Source organism: Ammospiza nelsoni, chromosome 12, assembly GCF_027579445.1.
Source record: "Ammospiza nelsoni isolate bAmmNel1 chromosome 12, bAmmNel1.pri, whole genome shotgun sequence".
NCBI lineage: Eukaryota > Metazoa > Chordata > Aves > Passeriformes > Passerellidae > Ammospiza > Ammospiza nelsoni.
The window spans coordinates 17,322,810-17,342,241 of NC_080644.1; positions in this window are offsets into that span (position 1 = coordinate 17,322,810).

Here is a 19,432-nt window from a genome sequence, read left to right on the forward strand (position 1 = left end):
CCATTGTACCGCTCACAGTGCTCTCTTAGCGCCGCTTCTGCCGAAAGAAGCCCGGGAGCGGCTCTTAGCTCCGGAGAGCATCGTACCTTCGTCTTTAGCGTCTTTTGTGGTCTACATCCTAGCAGAAAGCTTTTCCACTCTGTCTGGCAAGGAAAACCTGCGGGAGCACAGAAAACATCTCCCATCGTGTTCTGGACGTTGCACGGAGGTCTGCCAAGTGCTTGGCATGAAGGAAAGAAAAGTTGTCCAAAAAAGCTTCCAATCGAATATTCATGTGATTGGAAACGTCAGGAAAGTGGTAAGGTACTGTTTTCTATCAGTTGGCAAGCTGCGCACACAATCCCAGTGTTGTACAGCTTCCTTCTTCACCTTTCTGATGCTGCCGCTCTCTCCGGCTCCCGGAGCTGAAGAAGCGGCTTCTTCGCGCAAAGACCATTGTACCGCTCACAGTGCTCTCTTAGCGCCGCTTCTGCCGAAAGAAGCCCGGGAGCGGCTCTTAGCTCCGGAGAGCATCGTACCTTCGTCTTTAGCGTCTTTTGTGGTCTACATCCTAGCAGAAAGCTTTTCCACTCTGTCTGGCAAGGAAAACCTGCGGGAGCACAGAAAACATCTCCCATCGTGTTCTGGACGTTGCACGGAGGTCTGCCAAGTGCCTGGCATGAAGGAAAGAAAAGTTGTCCAAAACAGCTTCCAATCGAATATTCATGTGATTGGAAACGTCAGGAAAGTGGTAAGGTACTGTTTTCTATCAGTTGGCAAGCTGCGCACACAATCCCAGTGTTGTACAGCTTCCTTCTTCACCTTTCCGATGCTGCCGCTCTCTCCGGCTCCCGGAGCCGAAGAAGCGGCTTCTTCGCGCAAAGACGATTGTACCGCTCACAGTGCTCTCTTAGCGCCGCTTCTGCCGAAAGAAGCCCGGGAGCGGCTCTTAGCTCCGGAGAGCATCGTACCTTCGTCTTTAGCGTCTTTTGTGGTCTACATGCTAGCAGAAAGCTTTTCCACTCTGTCTGGCAAGGAAAACCTGCGGGAGCACAGAAAACATCTCCCATCGTGTTCTGGACGGTGCACGGAGGTCTGCCAAGTGCTTGGCATGAAGAAAAGAAAAGTTGTCGAAAACAGCTTCCAATCGAATATTCATGTGATTGGAAACGTCAGGAAAGTGGTAAGGTACTGTTTTCTATCAGTTGGCAAGCTGCGCACACAATCCCAGTGTTGTACAGCTTCCTTCTTCACCTTTCCGATGCTGCCGCTCTCTCCGGCTCCCGGAGCCGAAGAAGCGGCTTCTTCGCGCAAAGACCATTGTACCGCTCACAGTGCTCTCTTAGCGCGGCTTCTGCCGAAAGAAGCCCGGGAGCGGCTCTTAGCTCCGGAGAGCATCGTACCTTCGTCTTTAGCGTCTTTTGTGGTCTACATCCTAGCAGAAAGCTTTTCCACTCTGTCTGGCAAGGAAAACCTGCGGGAGCACAGAAAACATCTCCCATCGTGTTCTGGACGTTGCACGGAGGTCTGCCAAGTGCTTGGCATGAAGGAAAGAAAAGTTGTCCAAAACAGCTTCCAATCGAATATTCATGTGATTGGAAACGTCAGGAAAGTGGTAAGGTACTGTTTTCTATCAGTTGGCAAGCTGCGCACACAATCCCAGTGTTGTACAGCTTCCTTCTTCACCTTTCCGATGCTGCCGCTCTCTCCGGCTCCCGGAGCCGAAGAAGCGGGTTCTTCGCGCAAAGACGATTGTACCGCTCACAGTGCTCTCTTAGCGCCGCTTCTGCCGAAAGAAGCCCGGGAGCGGCTCTTAGCTCCGGAGAGCATCGTACCTTCGTCTTTAGCGTCTTTTGTGGTCTACATCCTAGCAGAAAGCTTTTCCACTCTGTCTGGCAAGGAAAACCTGCGGGAGCACAGAAAACATCTCCCATCGTGTTCTGGACATTGCACGGAGGTCTGCCAAGTGCTTGGCATGAAGGAAAGAAAAGTTGTCCAAAACAGCTTCCAATCGAATATTCATGTGATTGGAAACATCAGGAAAGTGTAAGGTACTGTTTTCTATCAGTTGGAAAGTTGCGCACACAATTCCAGTGTTGTACAGCTTCCTTCTTCACCTTTCCGATGCTGCCGCTCTCTCCGGCTCCCGGAGCCGAAGAAGCGGCTTCTTCGTGCAAAGACGATTGTACCGCTCACAGTGCTCTCTTAGCGCCGCTTCTGCCAAAAGAAGCCCGGGAGCGGCTCTTAGCTCCGGAGAGCATCGTACCTTCGTCTTTAGCGTCTTTTGTGGTCTACATCCTAGCAGAAAGCTTTTCCACTCTGTCTGGCAAGGAAAACCTGCGGGAGCACAGAAAACATCTCCCATCGTGTTCTGGACGTTGCACGGAGGTCTGCCAAGTGCTTGGCATGAAGGAAAGAAAAGTTGTCCAAAACAGCTTCCAATCGAATATTCATGTGATTGGAAACGTCAGGAAAGTGTAAGGTACTGTTTTCTATCAGTTGGCAAGCTGCGCACACAATCCCAGTGTTGTACAGCCTCCTTCTTCACCTTTCCGATGCTGCCGCTCTCTCCGGCTCCCGGAGCCAAAGAAGCGGCTTCTTCGCGCAAAGACGATTGTACCGCTCACAGTGCTCTCTTAGCGCCGCTTCTGCCGAAAGAAGCCCGGGAGCGGCTCTTAGCTCCGGAGAGCATCGTACCTTCGTCTTTAGCGTCTTTTGTGGTCTACATCCTAGCAGAAAGCTTTTCCACTCGGTCTGGCAAGGAAAATCTGCGGGAGCACAGAAAACATCTCCCATCGTGTTCTGGATGTTGCACGGAGGTCTGCCAAGTGTTTGGCATGAAGGAAAGAAAAGTTGTCCAAAACAGCTTCCAATCGAATATTCATGTGATTGGAAACGTCAGGAAAGTGGTAAGGTACTGTTTTCTATCAGTTGGCAAGCTGCGCACACAATCCCAGTGTTGTACAGCTTCCTTCTTCACCTTTCCGATGCTGCCGCTCTCTCCGGCTCCCGGAGCCGAAGAAGCGGCTTCTTCGCGCAAAGACGATTGTACCGCTCACAGTGCTATCTTAGCGCCGCTTCTGCCGAAAGAAGCCCGGGAGCGGCTCTTATCTCCGGAGAGCATCGTACCTTCGTCTTTAGCGTCTTTTGTGGTCTACATCCTAGCAGAAAGGTTTTCCACTCTGTCTGGCAAGGAAAACCTGCGGGAGCACAGAAAACATCTCCCATCGTCTTCTGGACGTTGCACGGAGGTCTGCCAAGTGCTTGGCATGAAGGAAAGAAAAGTTGTCCAAAACAGCTTCCAATCGAATATTCATGTGATTGGAAACGTCAGGAAAGTGGTAAGGTACTGTTTTCTATCAGTTGGCAAGCTGCGCACACAATCCCAGTGTTGTACAGCTTCCTTCTTCACCTTTCCGATGCTGCCGCTCTCTCCGGCTCCCGGAGCCGAAGAAGCGGCTTCTTCGCGCAAAGACGATTGTATCGGTCACAGTGCTCTTTTAGCGCCGCTTCTGCCGAAAGAAGCCCGGGAGCGGCTCTTAGCTCCGGAGAGCATCGTACCTTCGTCTTTAGCGTCTTTTGTGGTCTACATCCTAGCAGAAAGCTTTTCCACTCTGTCTGGCAAGGAAAACCTGCGGGAGCACAGAAAACATCTCCCATCGTGTTCTGGACGTTGCACGGAGGTCTGCCAAGTGTTTGGCATGAAGAAAAGAAAACTTGTCGAAAAGAGCTTCCAATCGAATATTCATGTGATTGGAAACGTCAGGAAAGTGGTAAGGTACTGTTTTCTATCAGTTGGCAAGCTGCGCACACAATCCCAGTGTTATACAGCTTCCTTCTTCACCTTTCCGATGCTGCCGCTCTCTCCGGCTCCCGGAGCCGAAGAAGCGGCTTCTTCGCGCAAAGACGATTGTACCGCTCACAGTGCTCTCTTAGCGCCGCTTCTGCCGAAAGAAGCCCGGGAGCGGCTCTTAGCTCCGGAGAGCATCGTACCTTCGTCTTTAGCCTCCTTTGTGGTCTACATCCTAGCAGAAAGCTTTTCCACTCTGTCTGGCAAGGAAAACCTGCGGGAGCACAGAAAACATCTCCCATCGTGTTCTGGACGTTGCACGGAGGTCTGCCAAGTGTTTGGCATGAAGGAAAGAAAAGTTGTCCAAAACAGCTTCCAATCGAATATTCATGTGATTGGAAACGTCAGGAAAGTGGTAAGGTACTGTTTTCTATCAGTTGGCAAGCTGCGCACACAATCCCAGTGTTGTACAGCTTCCTTCTTCACCTTTCCGATGCTGCCGCTCTCTCCGGCTCCCGGAGCCGAAGAAGCGGCTTCTTCGCGCAAAGACGATTGTACCGCTCACAGTGCTCTCTTAGCGCCGCTTCTGCCGAAAGAAGCCCGGGAGCGGCTCTTAGCTCCGGAGAGCATCGTACCTTCGTCTTTAGCGTCTTTTGTGGTCTACATCCTAGCAGAAAGCTTTTCCACTCTGTCTGGCAAGGAAAACCTGCGGGAGCACAGAAAACATCTCCCATCGTGTTCTGGACGTTGCACGGAGGTCTGCCAAGTGCTTGGCATGAAGGAAAGAAAAGTTGTCCAAAACAGCTTCCAATCGAATATTCATGTGATTGGAAACGTCAGGAAAGTGTAAGGCACTGTTTTCTATCAGTTGGCAAGCTGCGCACACAATCCCAGTGTTGTACAGCTTCCTTCTTCACCTTTCCGATGCTGCCGCTCTCTCCGGCTCCCGGAGCCGAAGAAGCAGCTTCTTCGCGCAAAGACGATTGTACCGCTCACAGTGCTCTCTTAGCGCCGCTTCTGCCGAAAGAAGCCCGGGAGCGGCTCTTAGCTCCGGAGAGCATCGTACCTTCGTCTTTAGCGTCTTTTGTGGTCTACATCCTAGCAGAAAGCTTTTCCACTCTGTCTGGCAAGGAAAACCTGCGGGAGCACAGAAAACATCTCCCATCGTGTTCTGGACGTTGCACGGAGGTCTGCCAAGTGTTTGGCATGAAGGAAAGAAAAGTTGTCCAAAACAGCTTCCAATCGAATATTCATGTGATAGGAAACGTCAGGAAAGTGTAAGGTACTGTTTTCTATCAGTTGGCAAGCTGCGCACACAATCCCAGTGTTGTACAGCTTCCTTCTTCACCTTTCCGATGCTGCCGCTCTCTCCGGCTCCCGGAGCCGAAGAAGCGGCTTCTTCGCGCAAAGACGATTGTACCGCTCACAGTGCTCTCTTAGCGCCGCTTCTGCCGAAAGAAGCCCGGGAGCGGCTCTTAGCTCCGGACAGCATCGTACCTTCGTCTTTAGCGTCTTTTGTGGTCTACATCCTAGCAGAAAGCTTTTCCACTCTGTCTGGCAAGGAAAACCTGCGGGAGCACAGAAAACATCTCCCATCGTGTTCTGGACATTGCACGGAGGTCTGCCAAGTGCTTGGCATGAAGGAAAGAAAAGTTGTCCAAAACAGCTTCCAATCGAATATTCATGTGATTGGAAACATCAGGAAAGTGTAAGGTACTGTTTTCTATCAGTTGGAAAGTTGCGCACACAATTCCAGTGTTGTACAGCTTCCTTCTTCACCTTTCCGATGCTGCCGCTCTCTCCGGCTCCCGGAGCCGAAGAAGCGGCTTCTTCGCGCAAAGACGATTGTACCGCTCACAGTGCTCTCTTAGCGCCGCTTCTGCCGAAAGAAGCCCGGGAGCGGCTCGTAGCTCTGGACAGCATCGTACCTTCGTCTTTAGCGTCTTTTGTGGTCTACATCCTAGCAGAAAGCTTTTCCACTCTGTCTGGCAAGGAAAACCTGCGGGAGCACAGAAAACATCTCCCATCGTGTTCTGGACGTTGCACGGAGGTCTGCCAAGTGTTTGGCATGAAGAAAAGAAAAGTTGTCGAAAAGAGCTTCCAATCGAATATTCATGTGATTGGAAACGTCAGGAAAGTGGTAAGGTACTGTTTTCTATCAGTTGGAAAGCTGCGCACACAATCCCAGTGTTGTACAGCTTCCTTCTTCACCTTTCCGATGCTGCCGCTCTCTCCGGCTCCCGGAGCCGAAGAAGCGGCTTCTTCGCGCAAAGACGATTGTACCGCTCACAGTGCTCTCTTAGCGCCGCTTCTGCCGAAAGAAGCCCGGGAGCGGCTCTTAGCTCCGGAGAGCATCGTACCTTCGTCTTTAGCCTCCTTTGTGGTCTACATCCTAGCAGAAAGCTTTTCCACTCTGTCTGGCAAGGAAAACCTGCGGGAGCACAGAAAACATCTCCCATCGTGTTCTGGACGTTGCACGGAGGTCTGCCAAGTGTTTGGCATGAAGGAAAGAAAAGTTGTCCAAAACAGCTTCCAATCGAATATTCATGTGATTGGAAACGTCAGGAAAGTGGTAAGGTACTGTTTTCTATCAGTTGGCAAGCTGCGCACACAATCCCAGTGTTGTACAGCTTCCTTCTTCACCTTTCCGATGCTGCCGCTCTCTCCGGCTCCCGGAGCCGAAGAAGCGGCTTCTTCGCGCAAAGACGATTGTACCGCTCACAGTGCTCTCTTAGCGCCGCTTCTGCCGAAAGAAGCCCGGGAGCGGCTCTTAGCTCCAGAGAGCATCGTACCTTCGTCTTTAGCGTCTTTTGTGGTCTACATCCTAGCAGAAAGCTTTTCCACTCTGTCTGGCAAGGAAAATCTGCGGGAGCACAGAAAACATCTCCCATCGTGTTCTGGACGTTGCACGGAGGTCTGCCAAGTGCTTGGCAGGATGGAAAGAAAAGTTGTCCAAAACAGCTTCCAATCGAATATTCATGTGATTGGAAACGTCAGGAAAGTGGTAAGGTACTGTTTTCTATCAGTTGGCAAGCTGCGCACACAATCCCAGTGTTGTACAGCTTCCTTCTTCACCTTTCCGATGCTGCCGCTCTCTCCGGCTCCCGGAGCCGAAGAAGCGGCTTCTTCGCGCAAAGACGATTGTACCGCTCACAGTGCTCTCTTAGCGCCGCTTCTGCCGAAAGAAGCCCGGGAGCGGCTCTTAGCTCCGGAGAGCATCGTACCTTCGTCTTTATCGTCTTTTGTGGTCTACATCCTAGCAGAAAGCTTTTCCACTCTGTCTGGCAAGGAAAACCTGCGGGAGCACAGAAAACATCTCCCATCGTGTTCTGGACGTTGCACGGAGGTCTGCCAAGTGCTTGGCATGAAAGAAGGAACGGTTGTCGAAAACAGCTTCCAATCGAATATTCATGTGATTGGAAACGTCAGGAAAGTGGTAAGGTACTGTTTTCTATCAGTTGGCAAGCTGCGCACACAATCCCAGTGTTGTACAGCTTCCTTCTTCACCTTTCCGATGCTGCCGCTCTCTCCGGCTCTCGGAGCCGAAGAAGCGGCTTCTTCGTGCACAGACGATTGTACCGCTCACAGTGCTCTCTTAGCGCCGCTTCTGCCGAAAGAAGCCCGGGAGCGGCTCTTAGCTCCGGAGAGCATCGTACCTTCGTCTTTAGCGTCTTTTGTGGTCTACATCCTAGCAGAAAGCTTTTCCACTCTGTCTGGCAAGGAAAATCTGCGGGAGCACAGAAAACATCTCCCATCGTGTTCTGGACGTTGCACGGAGGTCTGCCAAGTGCTTGGCATGAAGGAAAGAAAAGTTGTCCAAAACAGCTTCCAATCGAATATTCATGTGATTGGAAACGTCAGGAAAGTGTAAGGTACTGTTTTCTATCAGTTGGAAAGTTGCGCACACAATCCCAGTGTTGTACAGCTTCCTTCTTCACCTTTCCGATGCTGCCGCTCTCTCCGGCTCCCGGAGCCGAAGAAGCGGCTTCTTCGCGCAAAGACGATTGTACCGCTCACAGTGCTCTCTTAGCGCCGCTTCTGCCGAAAGAAGCCCGGGAGCGGCTCTTAGCTCCGGAGAGCATCGTACCTTCGTCTTTAGCGTCTTTTGTGGTCTACATCCTAGCAGAAAGCTTTTCCACTCTGTCTGGCAAGGAAAACCTGCGGGAGCACAGAAAACATCTCCCATCGTGTTCTGGACGTTGCACGGAGGTCTGCCAAGTGCTTGGCATGAAGGAAAGAAAAGTTGTCCAAAACAGCTTCCAATCGAATATTCATGTGATTGGAAACGTCAGGAAAGTGTAAGGCACTGTTTTCTATCAGTTGGCAAGCTGCGCACACAATCCCAGTGTTGTACAGCTTCCTTCTTCACCTTTCCGATGCTGCCGCTCTCTCCGGCTCCCGGAGCCGAAGAAGCAGCTTCTTCGCGCAAAGACGATTGTACCGCTCACAGTGCTCTCTTAGCGCCGCTTCTGCCGAAAGAAGCCCGGGAGCGGCTCTTAGCTCCGGAGAGCATCGTACCTTCGTCTTTAGCGTCTTTTGTGGTCTACATCCTAGCAGAAAGCTTTTCCACTCTGTCTGGCAAGGAAAACCTGCGGGAGCACAGAAAACATCTCCCATCGTGTTCTGGACGTTGCACGGAGGTCTGCCAAGTGTTTGGCATGAAGGAAAGAAAAGTTGTCCAAAACAGCTTCCAATCGAATATTCATGTGATAGGAAACGTCAGGAAAGTGTAAGGTACTGTTTTCTATCAGTTGGCAAGCTGCGCACACAATCCCAGTGTTGTACAGCTTCCTTCTTCACCTTTCCGATGCTGCCGCTCTCTCCGGCTCCCGGAGCCGAAGAAGCGGCTTCTTCGCGCAAAGACGATTGTACCGCTCACAGTGCTCTCTTAGCGCCGCTTCTGCCGAAAGAAGCCCGGGAGCGGCTCTTAGCTCCGGACAGCATCGTACCTTCGTCTTTAGCGTCTTTTGTGGTCTACATCCTAGCAGAAAGCTTTTCCACTCTGTCTGGCAAGGAAAACCTGCGGGAGCACAGAAAACATCTCCCATCGTGTTCTGGACATTGCACGGAGGTCTGCCAAGTGCTTGGCATGAAGGAAAGAAAAGTTGTCCAAAACAGCTTCCAATCGAATATTCATGTGATTGGAAACATCAGGAAAGTGTAAGGTACTGTTTTCTATCAGTTGGAAAGTTGCGCACACAATTCCAGTGTTGTACAGCTTCCTTCTTCACCTTTCCGATGCTGCCGCTCTCTCCGGCTCCCGGAGCCGAAGAAGCGGCTTCTTCGCGCAAAGACGATTGTACCGCTCACAGTGCTCTCTTAGCGCCGCTTCTGCCGAAAGAAGCCCGGGAGCGGCTCGTAGCTCTGGACAGCATCGTACCTTCGTCTTTAGCGTCTTTTGTGGTCTACATCCTAGCAGAAAGCTTTTCCACTCTGTCTGGCAAGGAAAACCTGCGGGAGCACAGAAAACATCTCCCATCGTGTTCTGGACGTTGCACGGAGGTCTGCCAAGTGTTTGGCATGAAGAAAAGAAAAGTTGTCGAAAAGAGCTTCCAATCGAATATTCATGTGATTGGAAACGTCAGGAAAGTGGTAAGGTACTGTTTTCTATCAGTTGGAAAGCTGCGCACACAATCCCAGTGTTGTACAGCTTCCTTCTTCACCTTTCCGATGCTGCCGCTCTCTCCGGCTCCCGGAGCCGAAGAAGCGGCTTCTTCGCGCAAAGACGATTGTACCGCTCACAGTGCTCTCTTAGCGCCGCTTCTGCCGAAAGAAGCCCGGGAGCGGCTCTTAGCTCCGGAGAGCATCGTACCTTCGTCTTTAGCCTCCTTTGTGGTCTACATCCTAGCAGAAAGCTTTTCCACTCTGTCTGGCAAGGAAAACCTGCGGGAGCACAGAAAACATCTCCCATCGTGTTCTGGACGTTGCACGGAGGTCTGCCAAGTGTTTGGCATGAAGGAAAGAAAAGTTGTCCAAAACAGCTTCCAATCGAATATTCATGTGATTGGAAACGTCAGGAAAGTGGTAAGGTACTGTTTTCTATCAGTTGGCAAGCTGCGCACACAATCCCAGTGTTGTACAGCTTCCTTCTTCACCTTTCCGATGCTGCCGCTCTCTCCGGCTCCCGGAGCCGAAGAAGCGGCTTCTTCGCGCAAAGACGATTGTACCGCTCACAGTGCTCTCTTAGCGCCGCTTCTGCCGAAAGAAGCCCGGGAGCGGCTCTTAGCTCCAGAGAGCATCGTACCTTCGTCTTTAGCGTCTTTTGTGGTCTACATCCTAGCAGAAAGCTTTTCCACTCTGTCTGGCAAGGAAAATCTGCGGGAGCACAGAAAACATCTCCCATCGTGTTCTGGACGTTGCACGGAGGTCTGCCAAGTGCTTGGCAGGATGGAAAGAAAAGTTGTCCAAAACAGCTTCCAATCGAATATTCATGTGATTGGAAACGTCAGGAAAGTGGTAAGGTACTGTTTTCTATCAGTTGGCAAGCTGCGCACACAATCCCAGTGTTGTACAGCTTCCTTCTTCACCTTTCCGATGCTGCCGCTCTCTCCGGCTCCCGGAGCCGAAGAAGCGGCTTCTTCGCGCAAAGACGATTGTACCGCTCACAGTGCTCTCTTAGCGCCGCTTCTGCCGAAAGAAGCCCGGGAGCGGCTCTTAGCTCCGGAGAGCATCGTACCTTCGTCTTTATCGTCTTTTGTGGTCTACATCCTAGCAGAAAGCTTTTCCACTCTGTCTGGCAAGGAAAACCTGCGGGAGCACAGAAAACATCTCCCATCGTGTTCTGGACGTTGCACGGAGGTCTGCCAAGTGCTTGGCATGAAAGAAGGAACGGTTGTCGAAAACAGCTTCCAATCGAATATTCATGTGATTGGAAACGTCAGGAAAGTGGTAAGGTACTGTTTTCTATCAGTTGGCAAGCTGCGCACACAATCCCAGTGTTGTACAGCTTCCTTCTTCACCTTTCCGATGCTGCCGCTCTCTCCGGCTCTCGGAGCCGAAGAAGCGGCTTCTTCGTGCACAGACGATTGTACCGCTCACAGTGCTCTCTTAGCGCCGCTTCTGCCGAAAGAAGCCCGGGAGCGGCTCTTAGCTCCGGAGAGCATCGTACCTTCGTCTTTAGCGTCTTTTGTGGTCTACATCCTAGCAGAAAGCTTTTCCACTCTGTCTGGCAAGGAAAATCTGCGGGAGCACAGAAAACATCTCCCATCGTGTTCTGGACGTTGCACGGAGGTCTGCCAAGTGCTTGGCATGAAGGAAAGAAAAGTTGTCCAAAACAGCTTCCAATCGAATATTCATGTGATTGGAAACGTCAGGAAAGTGTAAGGTACTGTTTTCTATCAGTTGGAAAGTTGCGCACACAATCCCAGTGTTGTACAGCTTCCTTCTTCACCTTTCCGATGCTGCCGCTCTCTCCGGCTCCCGGAGCCGAAGAAGCGGCTTCTTCGCGCAAAGACGATTGTACCGCTCACAGTGCTCTCTTAGCGCCGCTTCTGCCGAAAGAAGCCCGGGAGCGGCTCTTAGCTCCGGAGAGCATCGTACCTTCGTCTTTAGCGTCTTTTGTGGTCTACATCCTAGCAGAAATCTTTTCCACTCTGTCTGGCAAGGAAAACCTGCGGGAGAACAGAAAACATCTCCCATCGTGTTCTGGACGTTGCACGGATGTCTGCCAAGTGCTTGGCATGAAGGAAAGAAAAGTTGTCCAAAACAGCTTCCAATCGAATATTCATGTGATTGGAAACGTCAGGAAAGTGGTAAGGTACTGTTTTCTATCAGTTGGCAAGCTGCGCACACAATCCCAGTGTTGTACAGCTTCCTTCTTCACCTTTCCGATGCTGCCGCTCTCTCCGGCTCCCGGAGCCGAAGAAGCGGCTTCTTCGCGCAAAGACGATTGTACCGCTCACAGTGCTCTCTTAGCGCCGCTTCTGCCGAAAGAAGCCCGGGAGCGGCTCTTAGCTCTGGAGAGCATCGTACCTTTGTCTTTAGCGTCTTTTGTGGTCTACATCCTAGCAGAAAGCTTTTCCACTCTGTCTGGCAAGGAAAACCTGCGGGAGCACAGAAAACATCTCCCATCGTGTTCTGGACGTTGCACGGAGGTCTGCCAAGTGCCTGGCATGAAGGAAAGAAAAGTTGTCCAAAACAGCTTCCAATCGAATATTCATGTGATTGGAAACGTCAGGAAAGTGGTAAGGTACTGTTTTCTATCAGTTGGCAAGCTGCGCACACAATCCCAGTGTTGTACAGCTTCCTTCTTCACCTTTCCGATGCTGCCGCTCTCTCCGGCTCCCGGAGCCGAAGAAGCGGCTTCTTCGCGCAAAGACGATTGTACCGCTCACAGTGCTCTCTTAGCGCCGCTTCTGCCGAAAGAAGCCCGGGAGCGGCACTTAGCTCCGGAGAGCATCGTACCTTCGTCTTTAGCGTCTTTTGTGGTCTACATCCTAGCAGAAAGCTTTTCCACTCTGTCTGGCAAGGAAAACCTGCGGGAGCACAGAAAACATCTCCCATCGTGTTCTGGACGTTGCACGGAGGTCTGCCAAGTGCTTGGCATGAAGGAAAGAAAAGTTGTCCAAAACAGCTTCCAATCGAATATTCATGTGATTGGAAACGTCAGGAAAGTGTAAGGTACTGTTTTCTATCAGTTGGAAAGTTGCGCACACAATCCCAGTGTTGTACAGCTTCCTTCTTCACCTTTCCGATGCTGCCGCTCTCTCCGGCTCCCGGAGCCGAAGAAGCGGCTTCTTCGCGCAAAGACGATTGTACCGCTCACAGTGCTCTCTTAGCGCCGCTTCTGCCGAAAGAAGCCCGGGAGCGGCTCTTAGCTCCGGAGAGCATCGTACCTTCGTCTTTAGCGTCTTTTGTGGTCTACATCCTAGCAGAAAGCTTTTCCACTCTGTCTGGCAAGGAAAACCTGCGGGAGCACAGAAAACATCTCCCATCGTGTTCTGGACGTTGCACGGAGGTCTGCCAAGTGCTTGGCATGAAGGAAAGAAAAGTTGTCCAAAACAGCTTCCAATCGAATATTCATGTCATTGGAAACGTCAGGAAAGTGGTAAGGTACTGTTTTCTATCAGTTGGCAAGCTGCGCACACAATCCCAGTGTTGTACAGCTTCCTTCTTCACCTTTCCGATGCTGCCGCTCTCTCCGGCTCCCGGAGCCGAAGAAGCGGCTTCTTCGCGCAAAGACGATTGTACCGCTCACAGTGCTCTCTTAGCGCCGCTTCTGCCGAAAGAAGCCCGGGAGCGGATCTTAGCTCCGGAGAGCATCGTACCTTCGTCTTTAGCGTCTTTTGTGGTCTACATGCTAGCAGAAAGCTTTTCCACTCTGTCTGGCAAGGAAAACCTGCGGGAGCACAGAAAACATCTCCCATCGTGTTCAGGACGTTGCACGGAGGTCTGCCAAGTGTTTGGCATGAAGGAAAGAAAAGTTGTCCAAAACAGCTTCTTATCGAATATTCATGTGATTGGAAACGTCAGGAAAGTGGTAAGGTACTCTTTTCTATCAGTTGGCAAGCTGCGCACACAATCCCAGTGTTGTACAGCTTCCTTCTTCACCTTTCCGATGCTGCCGCTCTCTCCGGCTCCCGGAGCCGAAGAAGCGGCTTCTTCGCGCAAAGACGATTGTACCGCTCACAGTGCTCTCTTAGCGCCGCTTCTGCCGAAAGAAGCCCGGGAGTGGCTCTTAGCTCCGGAGAGCATCGTACCTTCGTCTTTAGCGTCTTTTGTGGTCTACATCCTAGCAGAAATCTTTTCCACTCTGTCTGGCAAGGAAAACCTGCGGGAGCACAGAAAACATCTCCCATCGTGTTCTGGACGTTGCACGGAGGTCTGCCAAGTGCTTGGCATGAAGGAAAGAAAAGTTGTCCAAAACAGCTTCCAATCGAATATTCATGTGATTGGAAACGTCAGGAAAGTGTAAGGTACTGTTTTCTATCAGTTGGCAAGCTGCGCACACAATCCCAGTGTTGTACAGCTTCCTTCTTCACCTTTCCGATGCTGCCGTTCTCTCCGGCTCCCGGAGCCGAAGAAGCGGCTTCTTCGCGCAAAGACGATTGTACCGCTCACAGTGCTCTCTTAGCGCCGCTTCTGCCGAAAGAAGCCCGGGAGCGGCTCTTAGCTCCGGAGAGCATCGTACCTTCGTCTTTAGCGTCTTTTGTGGTCTACATCCTAGCAGAAAGCTTTTCCACTCTGTCTGGCAAGGAAAACCTGCGGGAGCACAGAAAACATCTCCCATCGTGTTCTGGACGTTGCACGGAGGTCTGCCAAGTGCTTGGCATGAAAGAAGGAACGGTTGTCGAAAACAGCTTCCAATCGAATATTCATGTGATTGGAAACGTCAGGAAAGTGGTAAGGTACTGTTTTCTATCAGTTGGCAAGCTGCGCACACAATCCCAGTGTTGTACAGCTTCCTTCTTCACCTTTCCGATGCTGCCGCTCTCTCCGGCTCCCGGAGCCGAAGAAGCGGCTTCTTCGCGCAAAGACCATTGTACCGCTCACAGTGCTCTCTTAGCGCCGCTTCTGCCGAAAGAAGCCCGGGAGCGGCTCTTAGCTCCGGAGAGCATCGTACCTTCGTCTTTAGCGTCTTTTGTGGTCTACATCCTAGCAGAAAGCTTTTCCACTCTGTCTGGCAAGGAAAACCTGCGGGAGCACAGAAAACATCTCCCATCGTGTTCTGGACGTTGCACGGAGGTCTGCCAAGTGCTTGGCATGAAGGAAAGAAAAGTTGTCCAAAACAGCTTCCAATCGAATATTCATGTGATTGGAAACGTCAGGAAAGTGGTAAGGTACTGTTTTCTATCAGTTGGCAAGCTGCGCACACAATCCCAGTGTTGTACAGCTTCCTTCTTCACCTTTCCGATGCTGCCGCTCTCTCCGGCTCCCGGAGCCGAAGAAGCGGCTTCTTCGCGCAAAGACCATTGTACCGCTCACAGTGCTCTCTTAGCGCCGCTTCTGCCGAAAGAAGCCCGGCAGCGGCTCTTAGCTCCGGAGAGCATCGTACCATCGTCTTTAGCGTCTTTTGTGGTCTACATCCTAGCAGAAAGCTTTTCCACTCTGTCTGGCAAGGAAAACCTGCGGGAGCACAGAAAACATCTCCCATCGTCTTCTGGACGTTGCACGGAGGTCTCCCAAGTGTTTGGCATGAAGAAAAGAAAAGTTGTCGAAAACAGCTTCCAATCGAATATTCATGTGATTGGAAACGTCAGGAAAGTGGTAAGGTACTGTTTTCTATCAGTTGGCAAGCTGCGCACACAATCCCAGTGTTGTACAGCTTCCTTCTTCACCTTTCCGATGCTGCCGCTCTCTCCGGCTCCCGGAGCCGAAGAAGCGGCTTCTTCGCGCAAAGACGATTGTACCGCTCACAGTGCTCTCTTAGCGCCGCTTCTGCCGAAAGAAGCCCGGGAGTGGCTCTTAGCTCCGGAGAGCATCGTACCTTCGTCTTTAGCGTCTTTTGTGGTCTACATCCTAGCAGAAATCTTTTCCACTCTGTCTGGCAAGGAAAACCTGCGGGAGCACAGAAAACATCTCCCATCGTGTTCTGGACGTTGCACGGAGGTCTGCCAAGTGCTTGGCATGAAGGAAAGAAAAGTTGTCCAAAACAGCTTCCAATCGAATATTCATGTGATTGGAAACGTCAGGAAAGTGTAAGGTACTGTTTTCTATCAGTTGGCAAGCTGCGCACACAATCCCAGTGTTGTACAGCTTCCTTCTTCACCTTTCCGATGCTGCCGTTCTCTCCGGCTCCCGGAGCCGAAGAAGCGGCTTCTTCGCGCAAAGACCATTGTACCGCTCACAGTGCTCTCTTAACGCCGCTTCTGCCGAAAGAAGCCCGGGAGCGGCTCTTAGCTCCGGAGAGCATCGTACCTTCGTCTTTAGCGTCTTTTGTGGTCTACATCCTAGCAGAAATCTTTTCCAATCTGTCTGGCAAGGAAAACCTGCGGGAGCACAGAAAACATCTCCCATCGTGTTCTGGACGTTGCACGGAGGTCTGCCAAGTGTTTGGCATGAAGGAAAGAAAAGTTGTCCAAAACAGCTTCCAATCGAATATTCATGTGATTGGAAACGTCAGGAAAGTGGTAAGGTACTGTTTTCTATCATTTGGCAAGCTGCGCACACAATCCCAGTGTTGTACAGCTTCCTTCTTCACCTTTCCGATGCTGCCGCTCTCTCCGGCTCCCGGAGCCGAAGAAGCGGCTTCTTCGCGCAAAGACGATTGTACCGCTCACAGTGCTCTCTTAGCGCCGCTTCTGCCGAAAGAAGCCCGGGAGCGGCTCTTAGCTCCGGAGAGCATCGTACCTTCGTCTTTAGCGTCTTTTGTGGTCTACATCCTAGCAGAAAGCTTTTCCACTCTGTCTGGCAAGGAAAACCTGCGGGAGCACAGAAAACATCTCCCATCGTGTTCTGGACGTTGCACGGAGGTCTGCCAAGTGCTTGGCATGAAAGAAGGAACGGTTTTCGAAAACAGCTTCCAATCGAATATTCATGTGATTGGAAACGTCAGGAAAGTGGTAAGGTACTGTTTTCTATCAGTTGGCAAGCTGCGCACACAATCCCAGTGTTGTACAGCTTCCTTCTTCACCTTTCCGATGCTGCCGCTCTCTACGGCTCCCGGATCCGAAGAAGCGGCTTCTTCGCGCAAAGACGATTGTACCGCTCACAGTGCTCTCTTAGCGCCGCTTCTGCCGAAAGAAGCCCGGGAGCGGCTCTTAGCTCCGGAGAGCATCGTACCTTCGTCTTTAGCGTCTTTTGTGGTCTACATCCTAGCAGAAAGCTTTTCCACTCTGTCTGGCAAGGAAAACCTGCGGGAGCACAGAAAACATCTCCCATCGTGTTCTGGACGTTGCACGGAGGTCTGCCAAGTGTTTGGCATGAAGGAAAGAAAAGTTGTCCAAAACAGCTTCTTATCGAATATTCATGTGATTGGAAACGTCAGGAAAGTGGTAAGGTACTGTTTTCTATCAGTTGGCAAGCTGCGCACACAATCCCAGTGTTGTACAGCTTCCTTCTTCACCTTTCCCATGCTGCCGCTCTCTCCGGCTCCCGGAGCCGAAGAAGCGGCTTCTTCGCGCAAAGACGATTGTACCGCTCACAGTGCTCTCTTTGCGCCGCTTCTGCCGAAAAAAGCCCGGGAGCGGCTCTTAGCTCCGGAGAGCATCGTACCTTCGTCTTTAGCGTCTTTTGTGGTCTACATCCTAGCAGAAAGCTTTTCCACTCTGTCTGGCAAGGAAAACCTGCGGGAGCACAGAAAACATCTCCCATCGTCTTCTGGACGTTGCACGGAGGTCTGCCAAGTGCTTGGCATGAAGGAAAGAAAAGTTGTCCAAAACAGCTTCCAATCGAATATTCATGTGATTGGAAACGTCAGGAAAGTGGTAAGGTACTGTTTTCTATCAGTTGGCAAGCTGCGCACACAATCCCAGTGTTGTACAGCTTCCTTCTTCACCTTTCCGATGCTGCCGCTCTCTCCGGCTCCCGGAGCCGAAGAAGCGGCTTCTTCGCGCAAAGACGATTGTACCGCTCACAGTGCTCTCTTAGCGCCGCTTCTGCCGAAAGAAGCCCGGCAGCGGCTCTTAGCTCCGGAGAGCATCGTACCTTGGTCTTTAGCGTCTTTTGTGGTCTACATCCTAGCAGAAAGCTTTTCCACTCTGTCAGGCAAGGAAAACCTGCGCGAGCACAGAAAACATCTCCCATCGTGTTCTGGATGTTGCACGGAGGTCAGCCAAGTGTTTGGCATGAAGGAAAGAAAAGTTGTCCAAAACAGCTTCCAATCGAATATTCATGTGATTGGAAACGTCAGGAAAGTGGTAAGGTACTGTTTTCTATCAGTTGGCATGCTGAGCACACAATCCCAGTGTTGTACAGCTTCCTTCTTCACCTTTCCGATGCTGCCACTCTCTCCGGCTCCCGGAGCCGAAGAAGCGGCTTCTTCGCGCAAAGACGATTGTACCGCTCACAGTGCTCTCTTAGCGCCGCTTCTGCCGAAAGAAGCCCGGGAGCGGCTCTTAGCTCCGGAGAGCATCGTACCTTCGTCTTTAGCGTCTTTTGTGGTCTACATCCTAGCAGAAATCTTTTCCAGTCTGTCTGGCAAGGAAAACCTGCGGGAGCACAGAAAACATCTCCCATCGTGTTCTGGACGTTGCACGGAGGTCTGCCAAGTGCTTGGCATGAAGGAAAGAAAAGTTGTCCAAAACAGCTTCCAATCGAATATTCATGTGATTGGAAACGTCAGGAAAGTGTAAGGTACTGTTTTCTATCAGTTGGCAAGCTGCGCACACAATCCCAGTGTTGTACAGCTTCCTTCTTCACCTTTCCGATGCTGCCGCTCTCTCCGGCTCCCGGAGCCGAAGAAGCGGCTTCTTCGTGCAAAGAAGATTGTACCGCTCACAGTGCTCTCTTAGCGCCGCTTCTGCCGAAAGAAGCCCGGGAGCGGCGCTTAGCTCCGGAGAGCATCGTACCTTCGTCTTTAACGTCTTTTGTGGTCTACATCCTAGCAGAAAGCTTTTCCACTCTGTCTGGCAAGGAAAACCTGCGGGAGCACAGAAAACATCTCCCATCGTGTTCTGGACGTTGCACGGAGGTCTGCCAAGTGTTTGGCATGAAGGAAAGAAAAGTTGTCCAAAACAGCTTCCAATCGAATATTCATGTGATTGGAAACGTTAGGAAAGTGGTAAGGTACTGTTTTCTATCAGTTGGCAAGCTGCGCACACAATCCCAGTGTTGTACAGCTTCCTTCTTCACCTTTCCGATGCTGCCGCTCTCTCGGGCTCCCGGAGCCGAAGAAGCGGCTTCTTCGCGCAAAGACGATTGTACCGCTCACAGTGCTCTCTTAGCGCCGCTTCTGCCGAAAGAAGCCCGGGAGCGGCTCTTAGCTCCGGAGAGCATCGAACCTTCGTCTTAAGCGTCTTTTGTGGTCTACATCCTAGCAGAAAGCTTTTCCACTCTGTCTGGCAAGGAAAACCTGCGGGAGCACAGAAAACATCTCCCATCGTGTTCTGGACGTTGCACGGAGGTCTGCCAAGTGCTTGGCATGAAGGAAAGAAAAGTTGTCCAAAACAGCTTCCAATCGAATATTCATGTGATTGGAAACGTCAGGAAAGTGGTAAGGTACTGTTTTCTATCAGTTGGCAAGCTGCGCACACAATCCCAGTGTTGTACAGCTTCCTTCTTCACCTTTCCGATGCTGCCGCTCTCTCCGGCTCCCGGAGCCGAAGAAGCGGCTTCTTCGCGCAAAGACGATTGTACCGCTCACAGTGCTCTCTTAGCGCCGCTTCTGCCGAAAGAAGCCCGGCAGCGGCTCTTAGCTCCGGAGAGCATCGTACCTTCGTCTTTAGCGTCTTTTGTGGTCTACATCCTAGCAGAAAGCTTTTCCACTCTGTCTGGCAAGGAAAACCTGCGGGAGCACAGAAAACATCTCCCATCGTGTTCTGGACGTTGCACGGAGGTCTGCCAAGTGTTTGGCATGAAGGAAAGAAAAGTTGTCCAAAACAGCTTCCAATCGAATATTCATGTGATTGGAAACGTCAGGAAAGTGGTAAGGTACTGTTTTCTATCAGTTGGCAAGCTGCGCACACAATCCCAGTGTTGTACAGCTTCCTTCTTCACCTTTCTGATGCTGCCGCTCTCTCCGGCTCCCGGAGCCGAAGAAGCGGCTTCTTCGCGCAAAGACCATTG